The sequence below is a fragment of the Schistocerca piceifrons genome, chromosome 4 (genome assembly GCF_021461385.2).
Source record: "Schistocerca piceifrons isolate TAMUIC-IGC-003096 chromosome 4, iqSchPice1.1, whole genome shotgun sequence".
NCBI classification, from domain to species: Eukaryota; Metazoa; Arthropoda; class Insecta; order Orthoptera; family Acrididae; genus Schistocerca; species Schistocerca piceifrons.
The window spans coordinates 74031653-74046117 of record NC_060141.1 but is presented as its reverse complement, the minus strand read 5'-3'; positions in this window follow the sequence as shown (position 1 = coordinate 74046117).

Here is a 14465-nt window from a genome sequence, read left to right as displayed (position 1 = left end):
CTCGAACTCCTGCTCCTGCTGGCAATGCCCAGTCATCTTATCATCTTGCATAGCCCTGCCATTATGGTGGTGGTGCTGGACTCTGAAGAAGAAGAAGGGCCTCTAACTCAAAATTCAGATCTCTTTATATGGTTCTGCTATACATCAGTTGAGCCAATACCTGGCAGGTAGTCACACAGCGTATAATAACAGGTTTTCCCTCGTGTGTTGACATTGATGCACCTGCTGTGGCTATTATCTCTGCATGGTGCAGCATTCCACTGAGTGGGGCTAGCCCATATCTCAATCCCTCTGAGTACATGTTATTCTGACCCACATGCTGCCAGCCCTTGGCTGCTATTACAATACTTCGCAGTGGTTTTCTTATCACTTCCTATTAATTTCACTAAAAACTGGTTAGCTGCATTACAATAATTAGGACAACGATATTATCATTACCAGTTCTAGCTATTGTGAGTATCTTGAAAACATATGCTCACTTTTATCTGTCCTACAGAACGCTGACCTGAAGTGCAATCTCAAGAAGTCATGTTTTTTTTAATTTTTCTTCGAGATCTTGTGTTTAATTGTAAATAAAAACAGTATTCTCCCGAGCAAGCACCATCTGCAGACCATTGAAGAAATTCCCCCCATTCTAGAGCTTAAAAGAACAGCAGCCTTTCATGGGCAAGGTGAACTATTGCGGAAATTTATAGTGTACATGGTGCAGTTTGTACAATGAGTCAATGCCCTCTGGAGGATGATGGCTGAGTTCGTTTGGTCCCAACAGCAACATGCATTCCACAATCTTAAACAAGCTCTACAAGGGGTGCCTTGTTTGGTGCCCTGCTCCCTGGAGAAACCTTTGAACCTTACCATAGTACTGTCCTGTCATGCCGAGAAGCCAGTGGGTCAGAGTACCCAATAGCTTTCATTTCCATATGTCCAAGTAGAACTACGCCCAGATCGAGAAAGCGGCCCTTGCCATCATCTATGCAATGCACAAGTTTTACACTTCCCAGTACAGTGTGAAATTCCTTCTAGAGACTGATCAAAAGCCTTTGCTTACTTCATATAGCCCTCACTCACTGTTGCCTGAGAAGACAGTACAGCTCTTTCAGCAACAGGCTCTCTTTCTATGTGCATATCAGTCTTCCATTTCAAGCAAACCAATAGGCCAAGATAGATATGCAGATGTACTTTCCCAGTTCCCAGCTGGTCCTGATGCTGAATTAGATGAACAGGACGCATAGGATCACACATCAATCAGAGACTCTTTTTACTTTAAATGATTTTTCAGTCAAAACATACACAATTGCAACAGAATTGTGGAATTAACTCATCACGAACCAAGTTATAAAGTGGATAAATCAGGTTGGCCTTTCCGAGATTTGACCTAATTTTACAATGCTTCTTTCCCTTAAACATCGTCTGTCAGTTCAAGACAGGGTCTTCCTGCTCAACACAGAGAAAGATTCCCTCCAGATGGTGACTCCAACCTTACTCCGCACTCACATCCTTGCCCTACTTACGCAAGTCACTGTGACGTTATGCAGAGGAAGGTTTCGGCCCATCACAATGCTTACTGGCCGGCTGTTGACAAAGACATTGACAATCCCGCCTGTTCATGTCCCGAATGTGTATCTCTGAGAAGCTTTTTCATCCTTGTGTCAGCTTGCTGATCCTTGGGACCGAATCCACATAGACTTTGCGGATCCTTTTCCCAGTTTATTGTGACTAAACGTCGTAAGCACTTTTCCCAGTATTTCCGTATGCTGCTGATATGCCTTCCACTATGACACAAGTTACAATTAAAGTACTTGCACAGACGTTCATGACTGAATGCCTATAACAGGAAGCAGCCCCCTGTGTCAACTTTAACACTCAATATAGCATTTGACATCTCTCCACTGTTCCTTTTTATCCCACAATCAAATCGCAAGGCAGACCAGACGGTCCGCACATTCAAAAAGGAAACTAAGATAACGAGTCAGGCTTCTTCTATGGAAGACGCTCTGAGCGTTTCTTTCCTTTTTTTGAGTATATATGGTGTTGGTGGGACTTCTGTATAGCAGGAAACCTTGAATCGTCCCCCACTTGCTCAGGCCACAACAAAACTAGTAGCACCCGCTATATCGACGCAGCTTCCATAAAGGAGACTGAGCATGGGCACAGATGACATCTGGCATGGGCTTGCACAACCGTCATAGGCGCCCATGGTCGCCACTTTAACGACTTGGACGCTGACAGACTTTGCCACCCTTCGCCCAAACCGAGTATACTCTAAGGCTACGGCCACACGAACGTTTTTTCAACGCGCGTTTCTGCCAGAATTCACGCAACACGCGCGGCCACATGGTCGCCTCTCTCACGCGGCGTGAAGCCCAGCGAAACGTCAGTAGTGCTTTGCTGCCAGCTGTGACAACATCTACTGTGCGCAGTTTAGTATCAACTATGAGCGGAAATACATTAAACAAGAACGCGGTTCTTGCAGTATGTGCTGCGTTAGTTGTACATAGGCGTCGGAAACGACGGCAGGAAAAACAAATACTGCATTCATCCCATTTTAAGCGACAGATCAACTAAAGGAAAGTTCGTGATTCTACACAACAAACTGAAGGCAAATCCAGACAAGTTCTTTCAATACTACAGGATGTCGGTTAACTCACTTGAAATGCTTCTGAATATGATTGGAGAGAACATTTCTAAAAGGAACACGAACATGAGGGAATGTATCAGTCCAGAAGAAAATCTCGCAGTAACCTTAAGGTACGTTTTATTTTTTAATTCTTTCTGTGTTTAGACATTAATATTAATTAAAAATGTTTATGCCAAGGAAAAAAATCTAGATCTGAAAGGCCTGACATAGTTTTTAATTACAAGTCAAAAAGTGTCACAAAAGCATCTTCTCTTTCTTGTGTGGACTCTCTTTCTTCTGTGGACTGTGACGAATAGCTTTCGTAGTGATGTACAAAAGACTGATTAATTGTGCTGCCACTTGGTGAAGATGGTGAAGGTGAAGACGTCGGAATTGTGTAAGACCTTAAAAGTTGATGGAATTTCATTTCAAAATCTAATTTGTCCTCCGTTTTAAGCTTCCTAATAACAGGAAGTTGCGACTTGAGGAACATCTCATCCGCGTCAGGCACGTGACGTGCAGGTTGTTCCAAATGCCCTTTTAAGACCTTCACAATTTCGTCCTCGAACGTATCTTGTTTCCGCTTTTTTGGTTTTGGCCTTGAAATATTTTCTGCACTTCGAGGTTCTGGTGCTAGTACGCTCTCTGTTCTGTCGTCATTCTCAATGACGTTCATATTCCCAGCAGTTCTGAAAAAATAAACTTTTTTATAATTTAAAGCAGTATCCTTTCATATTAAACCTACTGAAACAGCTACTATGTTCAACAAGTGACCTTATAATCCACAGACAGTAAGGGGTAATTGTCACTTACGTCCTTTGTTGCAGCACTCCTTCAGGGAACGTCATTAGCTTATAAAATACATGTGGTTTGCTGGACGTAGCAGCATCACCACTTCTTCCTTTGCTTTTCATATATTTTGTATAGGAATCTCTCATAATTTTCCACCGTTTCTGAACTTCTATCCCTAAAAGATAACGAATAAAAGTATTGTAGATTTATGTAATTACCTGGAGCTCATTTAATTTCTGCTACTTAAAATGAAATCATTTAACAGACTTGTGTATGAAACAATTTTTCTACTACCAAGAACGATTGTTTCCATTTATATTTTCCACAACGTGTTCTATGAAATGGTTCCCATTTTCGAGTGAATTTCTGCGTGCTGTCCGGTACTGTAATCTTGTGTTGTCTTTAGTATAATGTTTAAAGACATGTGCAGTTTTTAACTAATGATCGACGTTTTTGCAGACTTTCACCATTGACTATATATAAAGACAGGCAGTTATTTCAATATTCCTCTTGATTTTGTATATTACAATGAAGACAACAGGACAACGGAGCACCTTACACATGGAAAAAATCAGGATAAAGTAGCATAGCACACAAAAATACGTTTGGCAGTGAGAACAATTTCCTGAAACATAAATAAGGAGAAAATCCATTGGCTTTCCCCAACCATTTCTAACTGATCAAATCAAATTTTACAGGCATCTGGCGACTGGAAATTCGATGCATTCTCTGCATTTTGAGTTTCTTCTCGGCCGTTCCACAATTGCTGATATTATTAGAGATACTTGCACTTCCATATGGGAGATGCTGAAAGTGGAGTATATGAAACCCCCGACTACAGAAGAGCGGAAGAATATCAGCAACCAGTATGAGAAGACAGCAGACTTTCCTCATTGTGTGGGATCCATAGATGGAAAACACGTTAGAATCGTTAAACCATGGACATCAGGCAGCGAATTTTATAACTACAAAAAGTATTTTTCTATTGTACTGATGGGCATAGTAGACAGCAAATATTGTTTCAGATTCATAGATGTAGGGGCATTTGGTCATCAAGGAGACTCCAATATATTCAAAGCAACTGAAATGGGTAAAAAACTTTACCAACAAGCCTTGAATTTGCCAGAAGCTGCGCCACTTCCGAATGATCCTTGTGGACTGAAAATTCCTTATGTGTTTGTGGCTGATGAGGCTTTTACGATGAGTGACCATTTAATGAGACCATATCCCGCAAAAAACCTTACGAATAAACAAAACGTGTTTAGCTACAGACTGTCACGAGCACGTCGTTGTGTGGAATGTGCATTTGGCATTTTATCCAATAAATGGAGAATTTTCCATCGTCCAATCGATGTTAACGTGGATGTGGCGGATACTATTGTTGAGGCATGTTGTGTACTTCACAATTTTGTGAGACAACATGATGGTTACAATTTTGAAGACACACTGACTTGAACAATGGAAAGTATTCCGGCACATGGGACAAAAGGAACGGTCAGTTGCAAAAGTATCAGAGATCATTTTGCTGATTACTGCTGTTCCCCCCAAGGATCTGTACCATGGCAAGATCATTATGGAAACTTCTTCGGATGAAGACTAATTTTTGTATTGGCTTGTTAACATTTTATTCATGTATAAATTTCATTGTACACTGTTTATAGCAATTAATAAAATATTTACTGTCTGTAATTACCTAGATCTGATTTTTGCTTGTTATCCATTCCATTCCATTTTTCTCCCAGAACGGCCGCTGTAACTCCTCGCCACGATTCTCTCTTTCTTCCTCTAATTTTGTGTTCTGGATCCCTTGTAATGTACAGCCATGGATGTTTCTGCTCTTCCATAATAATGATTTCACTGTCCAGACGCTCCATTCTGGCACTTTATAAAATACAAGAAGACTGCTACAATGACAACGAAGCGAGGACGGCAAAGTCTGTCCGTAAACTGAACAGCGAGCTGCCGAGCAGGGTTGCCAACCATAGAACTTTCTCCCTTGTACATAACCAACTAAAATCTCGAACTTTGGCTTTCAAACCAAGTACATTTATCATGCATTTGAGATGTTATAAAACCAAAAATAAGACATGTGTGGCTACTTCATTATGAAATAACTACTTTTTATAATATCGCACCACGCATTGTTAGACTGCATATGTTCTTTATTATGAAATACCTATTGAAATAATACCGCTCCACGCATTGTTGCCTATATTGTTGGCATCGCTACGATTTCAGTTCGGTAATTGTCGGTAAGCGTCGGAGAAAAGGGCTGAGGTTCCGGACACTGCCGCAGCGTGTCTCCCGCACGTGTGGCCAGCGTCCAGCGTGAAAAACACGCAGAACGAATGCACCCGAGAGCGTTCGCTCAGCGTGAACGCCGAAGGTTGCGGGCCCGCGGCGTGCGAAAACACCTCGTGTGGCCAGCCCCATTCAACACGCAGTAGTCTATAATGTCGGCGTGAACGCCGGCAGAAACGCGCGTGAAAAAAACGCTCGTATGGCCGTAGCCTAAGACTTACAACTCCAGACACGATATTCACTGCCTCTTGCTCCCCCACTATCACCCCACCACCAGCTGTGGGGGGAGGGGAGACGATCGTAGGGATACTGAGTGGTCCCCCACTCGTCCTCCTTTTCCACAGCAACAGAAGCAGCAGCTGCAGGCGGCGTATCAGAAGCTCCAGTAGTATTGTGTAGGGATCATGGAGTGGCCCCATGCTCGTCCTGCAATGCAGATGATCCCAGAGCCGCTGATGGTGCTCTACAGGCCCCACTGGGCCTGGAGATCCACAGTACTGCACTCGCTCTGATGCAAGGTGACCATGCACATCCACATTCGTCTCCTCTCGTCCCCCAACCTCTGGTCCCATACATCAAAATAGACACCATGTCTACACCGGCAGCTCTGTTCTTACCTCCTCGCTGGTGTCGGTACAAGCTCAGTCATTTTCGAATTTCAGTGCCATTTCACGGGGATGGGTGTTGTACCCAGCCATGCTGACACCAAATGGGAGAGCTTGGCTATCTACTCCCTTTCACAAGCGGCAGTTAGCACACAGCTGCTGGGCAGACACACACAACATCTATTGCCACGTCACATCACGTGGCGGGAGCCTATTGTCTCTGGAGAGGGATAAAGGGGCCTACATAATGACAACAAAACAATTTTCTCCCTGTATGGTTACTAAAAGTACGGCAGTTTCCTTGGCAATGTACGGCGCAAACTCGGTTTTGGACTGGAATTTTATTCTGTCTGCATTTCTCTAAGTGCTACGACAGACTTTGGCTTACTTTGCAGACTTGCAGTATTTCACAGTGTTCAGTCAATAAACGCCTCCATCAAGCTGTGTGTGTTGTGCTCTTCTTGTACAGGACTTGTAACCAGATATTGTGTTCAAATAAATGGAGCAATAACACTGTTCACAACAGTATGTTTTCATACTATGTCCAAATACTCTGAATTATGTATTCCTTATTTTACTGGTCCATATTACTCTGTTCATGTAAATGTGTTAACGCCTTCTTAAAGAAACAGAAGAGTTGCTATGTTATAAAGAATCATATATGATTTAAGTGTAGAGAAGGGTGAATGTTGAGAAATGTGACTTTCATTACTTTATTTGTCACTGAGATGAATGTAATAGATGGTCCATTACCAATGGTTTTCGGTTCAGGGTGTCATTTTCGTTCTGAGAGGTTATTTTTGTGTTTTCAAAGTTTTCTCTGGATATGAAGTTAGTTTGGGAGTGTAAGTGCACCAATCCCCTTAGCCAAAGATAGTATCAAAATTTCTTCTGGCAATAGTTCTCTTTGAGCTGCAGCAAGGCTAATACAGCTGATAGGCATTGTTTCAGTGAGCAGAGTGAAGTCTGTCTAGTCTCTGGATGAAGCATGGGTGCAAGGTGCATGGTTGATGTAAAGAAGGGAAATGAATACAATACAGTTAGTTAACAGGTGTGAGCCAAAGTGATATCACAAGTGGTTAACACAAATGTATCTTAAATTGATTATTGCAGATAAGCAGAAGAATTATCGCTTGTAATAAACTTGTGTATGACATATAGAACTGTGATTTCAACAGTGAGCTTGTAAGAGCTAGAGATCATTATGACTGTTATTTGTTTGCTGGTAGACCTCCTTAATTCATATAATCTTATGCAAACCGTATTCTTTCCAACGAGAGTGCAAGGGAACAGTAGAACAACCATAGACAACATTTTTGTTCATTCCTCATTACTAGAAGGGCATTCTGCTAGCAAAAAGGTGAATGGCCTTTCAGATCGTGATGCACAAATTTTAACTCTAAAAGATTTTTGTGCTGCAACACGTGTTAAATATAGTCATCAGTTGTTTAGGATAGCTGATCCAGTTGCTGTAGAGACCTTTGTAAACCTTATCAAGGAACAAGAGTAGCAAGAGGTTTATAGCGCTGATACAGTAGACGATAAATATAATGCTTTTCTCAAGACTTTTCTCATGCTCTTTGAAAGTTGCTTTCCGTTAGAATGTTCAAAACAGGGCACTAGCACAAACAGGCAGCCTGGGTGGCTGACTAGAGGGATAAGAATAGCTTGTAGAACGAAGTGGCAACTATATATCAAAACGTTAGAAACAGTCAAAATCAAAATGCAGCAGCCCATTACGAACAGTATTGTAAGCTGCTTAAAAATGTTTTTAGGAAGGTAAAAAGTGTGTGGTATGCAGATAGAATACCTAAGTCTCAGGATAAAATTAAAACCATATGGTCAGTCGTAAAGGAAGTTGCTGGTCTGTAGAGACAGGTCAAGGATGTAGAATCAATGCGTAGTGGGAATGTCCTTGTTACTGATAAGTCGCATATATGTACAGTATTTAATAATCACTTTCTGAATATAGCAGGTGAACTAAATAGGAACCTAGTCCCAACAGGGAATCATATAGCGCTCTTAGAAAAAAGTGTTCCAAGACAGTTACCTGAAATGCTCCTCCATGATACTGACAAGAGGGAGATTAAGTTAATAATTAAATCACTAAAGACCAAGAACTCTCGTGGATATGACGGGATATCTAGCAGAATACTGAAGTATTGTTCTATGTATGTTAGCCCAGTACTTAGCCATATCTGTAACTTTTCCTTTAGGTGTGGGCTGTTTCCTGACCGATTAAAGTACTCGGTACTGAAGCCACTTTATAAAAAGGGAGGCAGGGATAATGTTGACAATTGTAGACCTATTTCTATACCATCGGTGTTTGCTAAAGTTATCGAGAAGGTTGTATATACAAGGTTACTGGAGCATTTAAATTCACATAATTTGCTGTCAAATGTTCAGTTTGGTTTTAGAAATGGTTTAACAACTGAAAATGCTATATTCTCATTTCTCTGTGAGGTTTTGGACGGATTAAATAAAAGGTTGCGAACACTAGGTGTTTTCTTTGATTTAACGAAGGCTTTTGACTGTGTTGACCACAAAATATTACTGCAGAAGTTGGACCATTATGGGGTAAGGGGAGTAACTTACAATTGGTTCGCCTCTTACTTTAAGAACAGAAAGCAGAAGGTAATTCTCCGCAATATTGAGAGTGGTAGTGATGTTCAGTCCCAATGGGGCACTGTTAAGTGGGGCGTTCCCCAAGGGTCGGTGCTGGGGCCACTGCTGTTTCTTATTTATATAAAAGATATGCCTTCTAGTATTACAGGTGATTAAAAAATATTTCTTTTTGCTGATGACACCAGCTTGATAGTGAAGGATCTTGTGTGTAGTATTGAAACAGTATCAAATAATGTAGTTCATGAAATTAGTTCATGGCTTGTGGAAAATAATTTGATGCTAAATCACAGTAAGACTCAGTTTTTACAGTTTCTAACTCACAATTCAAAAAGAACTGATATTTTGATCAGAGAGAATGGGCATATTATAAGCGAGACGGAACAGTTCAAGTTCCTAGGCGTTCGGATAGATAGCAAGCTGTTGTGGAAAGCCTATGTTCAGGATCTTGTTCAGAAACTAAATGCTGCTTTATTTGCCATTAGAACAGTATCTAAAATAACTGACACTTCAACACGAAAAGTAGTCTACTTCGCATATTTTCATACACTTATGTCGTATGGTATTATTTTTTGGGGTAATTCTTCTGATTCAAAAAGGGTAGTTTTGGCTCAAAAACGGGCTGTTCGAGCTATATGTGGTGTAAGTTTGAGAACCTCTTGTCGACCCCTATTCAATAGTCTGGGAATTCTGACATTGCCCTCACAGTATATATTTTCTTTAATGTCGTTTGTTTTTAGCAATATTAGCCTATTCCCAAGAGTTAGCAGCTTTCACTCAGTTAATACTAGGCAGAAATCCAATCTGCATGTGGAATGCACTTCCTTGACTCTTGTGCAGAAAGGAGTGCAGTATTCTGCTGCATCCATTTTCAATAAGCTACCACAAGAACTCAAAAATCTTAGCAGTAGCCCAAACTCTTTTAAGTCTAAACTGAAGAGTTTCCTCATGGTTCACTCCTTCTATTCTGTCGAGGAGCTCCTGGAAGAGCTAAAAAATTAAGCAAATTCCAGTGTTATATTGTTGATTTTCTTTATTTAAATTTACGACTTGTCACCTGAATATGTTTTTTTAATATTTCATTTTATCTGTTTCTAATATCGTGTTATAATTTCATGTATTGGCTCGTTCCATGACCATGGAGGCTTCTCCTTCATTGGTCCCACGGAACAATAAATAAATAAATAAATAAATTCTGTAAGTGCCATGAAACTTAAATTGATATCATCCAACACTTTCCCAGCCAGTAATAGTACATACTTGTCTAATGCTGTTAAATGTGCTTTTATAGGTTAAGAATGTGTGGTCATTGTTAGAAGTGAACATGATCAATGGACTTGAGCTCTGTTAATAATCAAAGAGTCTGTGGGACCTCTGTTATTTTCTTGTGGCGCTTACTACGCTCAGGGTAATCTATATTGTCAACCAACTGGCCATTAGGAACCTAGGCGCTCTGATGACAAGTTATCAGGCTTGGGAGACAACACACAAATATAGGGCCAGTATAATTATCATGATAAGTAGTGACTGTCTTAGGACAGTAATCCAACCCTGAATTAATAACTTGTCTGACCACTCAGAAACTCCTGAAAGTGAACTTGTATATTACAATCTTAAGTAAAATCACAACTTCCCAGCCGCGCGGTATTAGCCCAGTGGTCTAGGGCGCTGGAGTCCTGGACTACGCGGCTGGTCCCGGTGGAGGTTCGAGTCCTCCCTCGGCCATGGGTGTGTGTGTTTGTCCTTAGGATAATTTAGGTTAAGTAGTGTGTAAGCTTAGGGACTGATGACCTTAGCAGTTAAATCCCATAACATTTCACACACACACAACTTCCTAAGAGTAACTCGCTTGCACAGAAAAAAATAAAAACCACTCAAATCTGCCATAAAGCAACACTATTATTCAGCATAGTAGGCCTTTCAGAGCAAAGATGTAAAAATTACTTCCAGCAGAAATTAAATTTCACGCCATTTGTATACATATACTTAAGCATCATTCAAAATATAGGTTGCATCCAAAAAATGTATACACACTTTGAAGCGTCATAGAAAATTTATTTCCCATTCTGCAATGTTAAATTTCTCGAAACGGAAAGCTTAAAGTCCAATTGGAAAAATAAATGTACTTTGCAAATGTGATTAATATTCAAACTGGCGGCCTTCAGCGTCAGTACATTTCTGAGTATGAGTCACCACTGATTCTGTACATCATACCAAAGTGTCCAATGAGATTTCGGCGCACACCGCCTGAATCTCATTCTAAAGTGTGTCCAGGTTATGTGGTTTACGTTTGTACACCTCATCTTTTACTGTGCCCCATAAGAATAAATCCACCAGCGTGAGGTCTGGAGAGCATGCAGGAAACTCGATTGGTCCCCTGCGTCCTATCCACTGGCCTGGCACATTGTGATCCAGGTATGCTCGTATGTCCCTATGATAGTACAGTGGGGCGCCATCTTGTTGGAAATAAAACTCATCATTACAGTATAATGCACAAATGGCAGGGAATATGGAGTCAGCGAGCAATGTTAGGTACGTTTCTCCAGTAACAGTACCTTCAAAGCGGAAAGCCCCAATGAGTCCCCTTTCAGACAAACCACACCACACATTTACACCAGGCAAATTCACAGCCTTTTCAACTGTAATGTGAGGATTATCTTCAGCCCAGTACACACAATTGTGCCTATTGACAGTTCCATTGAGTTTGAATTGGGCTTCATCTGACCAAATTATGCTACCCATAAATCCCGGTTCACGTCTCCCATCTCCTGAACCCATTCGCAAAATTCTAACCTTCGATCTGGATTGTCGTCACTTAGCTGTTGCACCAGCCTTGGAATGTACACATGAAACTTGACTTTCTTCAGAATGCGTAGCACACTACTAGCACTTACATTATTCTCACATGCTGCTTGCCTTGAAGATTTTTGAGGCAAACGCTGAAACAGTTCCAAGACCGCAGTTGTGGAATCACCACTTGTAGCTGTACGAGGTCGCCCTGATCGACTTTTATGCACATCACACACTGTTCCACGAATTTCGAATTTGTCTTGTAGACGTGTAATTGTTAACCTTGGAGGTGATTCTGTACCATACTCACTTCTCCACTGTCTTCGAACTGCAGCTACATTCTCAAACTTCCAGTACCACTTAATTATCTGCTTCCGCGCTTCAAAGCTCAAATGCACGTCCGCCATGTTGCAGTTACTTCCTTGCCACTGCTGCCACCTGTTGAAGAAACATAACATTACTTTCTCACAGATATTTAACCTTGTAGAACGGGAAATAAATTGTCTATGGCAGTTCAAAGTGTGTATACATTTTTTTGATGCACCCTGTAGTTAACTGTCCTTTACAATCAATCATTACATTTCAAAATCACAATCTTTCATGCTTGGTGTGTCAGAAATCATTATCAATGCACATACAGATACGAACAGAACGCAGTGTTTCTTAACATGTTTTAATCGTTTTATGCTCTGGTGTATTCTTTCCCGGGGGCCTCATTCTCAAATGGCTGTCAGCTACCTGCAGCTGTTGACTAACTACTCGGTTCACCAATCCTTCACCAGCAGTGGCGCCTCAATACTTACTCTAGGCTTTCCGCAATAATTTTCAGTTCATATTAACAACATGAAAATTCCCCCCCCCCCCCCCCCATGTCTGCACAGTGACCAACCCTCTTTACTGTCATGTAATTTCCCATTCTGACATGATTACTCAGTCTGATCGCTGTTTTCCCCTAATTTAAGATGGTCGATATAAGCAGACCATCCCACACCTCAGCCATTAGACAAAATCTCAGTTGGTGACAGCTGAGTTGATACTATGTGTAGGGGTCGGTGATATTGACTGACAACCCATAGAAACAGGCCATCACACAATATAAATTTCATAATCAGTTTTGTATTTCACTGTTTGCTATTTATGGTCACACTGTCCCTTTTATTTTTTATGTTAGGCACCAGTGCAATGAGGGAAAATTCTAGTAAAACAGACATCATCACATTCACATTAACAGAAATAAACAGACAAAGCATCCTACCACTAACGTTTTTACAACTGAATAAAATGAAACATGTACCATAACGGAAAAGCACATTTCGGTAGTTGCATGCACAGTACCAATATTAATACTATGTACACACAAATGGAAAATTTGACAAATATTGTTTTGAAGGTATCAGTATACTGATGAGGCTAAACAGTTTAATAAGAATTTAACACTATTGTGAAGCCGAGTGCCAGCCTTAGCCAGATTGACAGAGGATGTATAGAATTTGTGCAAAAGATTTTGGCAAAGAGGATCAGGTTATTGTAGTACGTGAAACAGGAAACAACCTGTCTAAGGACAGTAGGTACAGCATTATGGGTTACCCGGATGAAATAAGAGTAGCAACTATATACACAAAGGTGAGTTTTGCTGAGTTCCTACAGCACTATGACCAGCCCTGTGATAACACTGCTGTGAGCCCTGTGAACACTGAGTTGAGCAGGCTGTTGTTTACTGAAATGAAATCTCATGGGAGTGCAGTGCCCGTGGCTACTATTGGGAGATGGGGATGTATTAGATATGGCCTAAACCTGAACAGGAGAGGGAAAGATAGGTTGGCTGAGCTTCTTGCAGTTAATATATAGGGGCTGGATGGGGGGGGGGGGGGCACCATCACATAAAGCAAGATTCCTGTGGTTATTGGTGTCAGAGAGGTACCCTTTCTCAGGTTATAATCAGGATTCAGGCATACTGTTTTGAATCAAAATAACAGAACAGTCCCACAAAATGCTTAAGAATGCTCAGAAAAGTGAGGTTAACTTATTTTGTCAAAATATTATATGACTGAGTAATGAGGTAGAAGAGCTTCTAGTCTGTTGGAGATTTTAGAGAAATCTGAAAAGATAGACATGTTGCGCCTGGCTGAACACTGCATAAATATAGCGTTAGCTATGTTACATATATGAGATTACATTCAAGCAGCTTATTCATGCAGAACTAATGTGGGAAAAGGAGGACTTGTTACATATATTGAGCCAGAGCGTAAGTTCAAAAACATCGAGATAAGTAGATTTCATTGTGATCAGTACATAGAAGTGTGTGCTTCTCAATTAATACTGAAAATAGTTCACTTATAATTATAATTGCATAGAGATCCCCATTGGGAAATTTTGAACTGTTTTTGAGAAAATTAGGTTTCTTACTGTGCTATTTGTCAGACGGCGGCAAGCAGTTAATAGTCTGTGGCGACTTCAATGTATATTTCCTAAATGACTCTAATAGAAAAATTATCTCAAAATCTTATTTAGATCTTAAGTTTTTACCTCAGTAATTAACTTACCAACATGGGTGGATAAAGACAATAGGATCCTAATTGATAATCTATCTGTTGGCAAGAATAAGTAGAGAGCCTGCAGTAGCTGCAAACTACAAAAAGTGCTCAAAATTACCAGTAAACGTCCTTAAAAAATCAAGGAACATGTACATAATGTCAGAAATGAGTAATTCTGACAACAGACTCAAGGATATGTGGAAT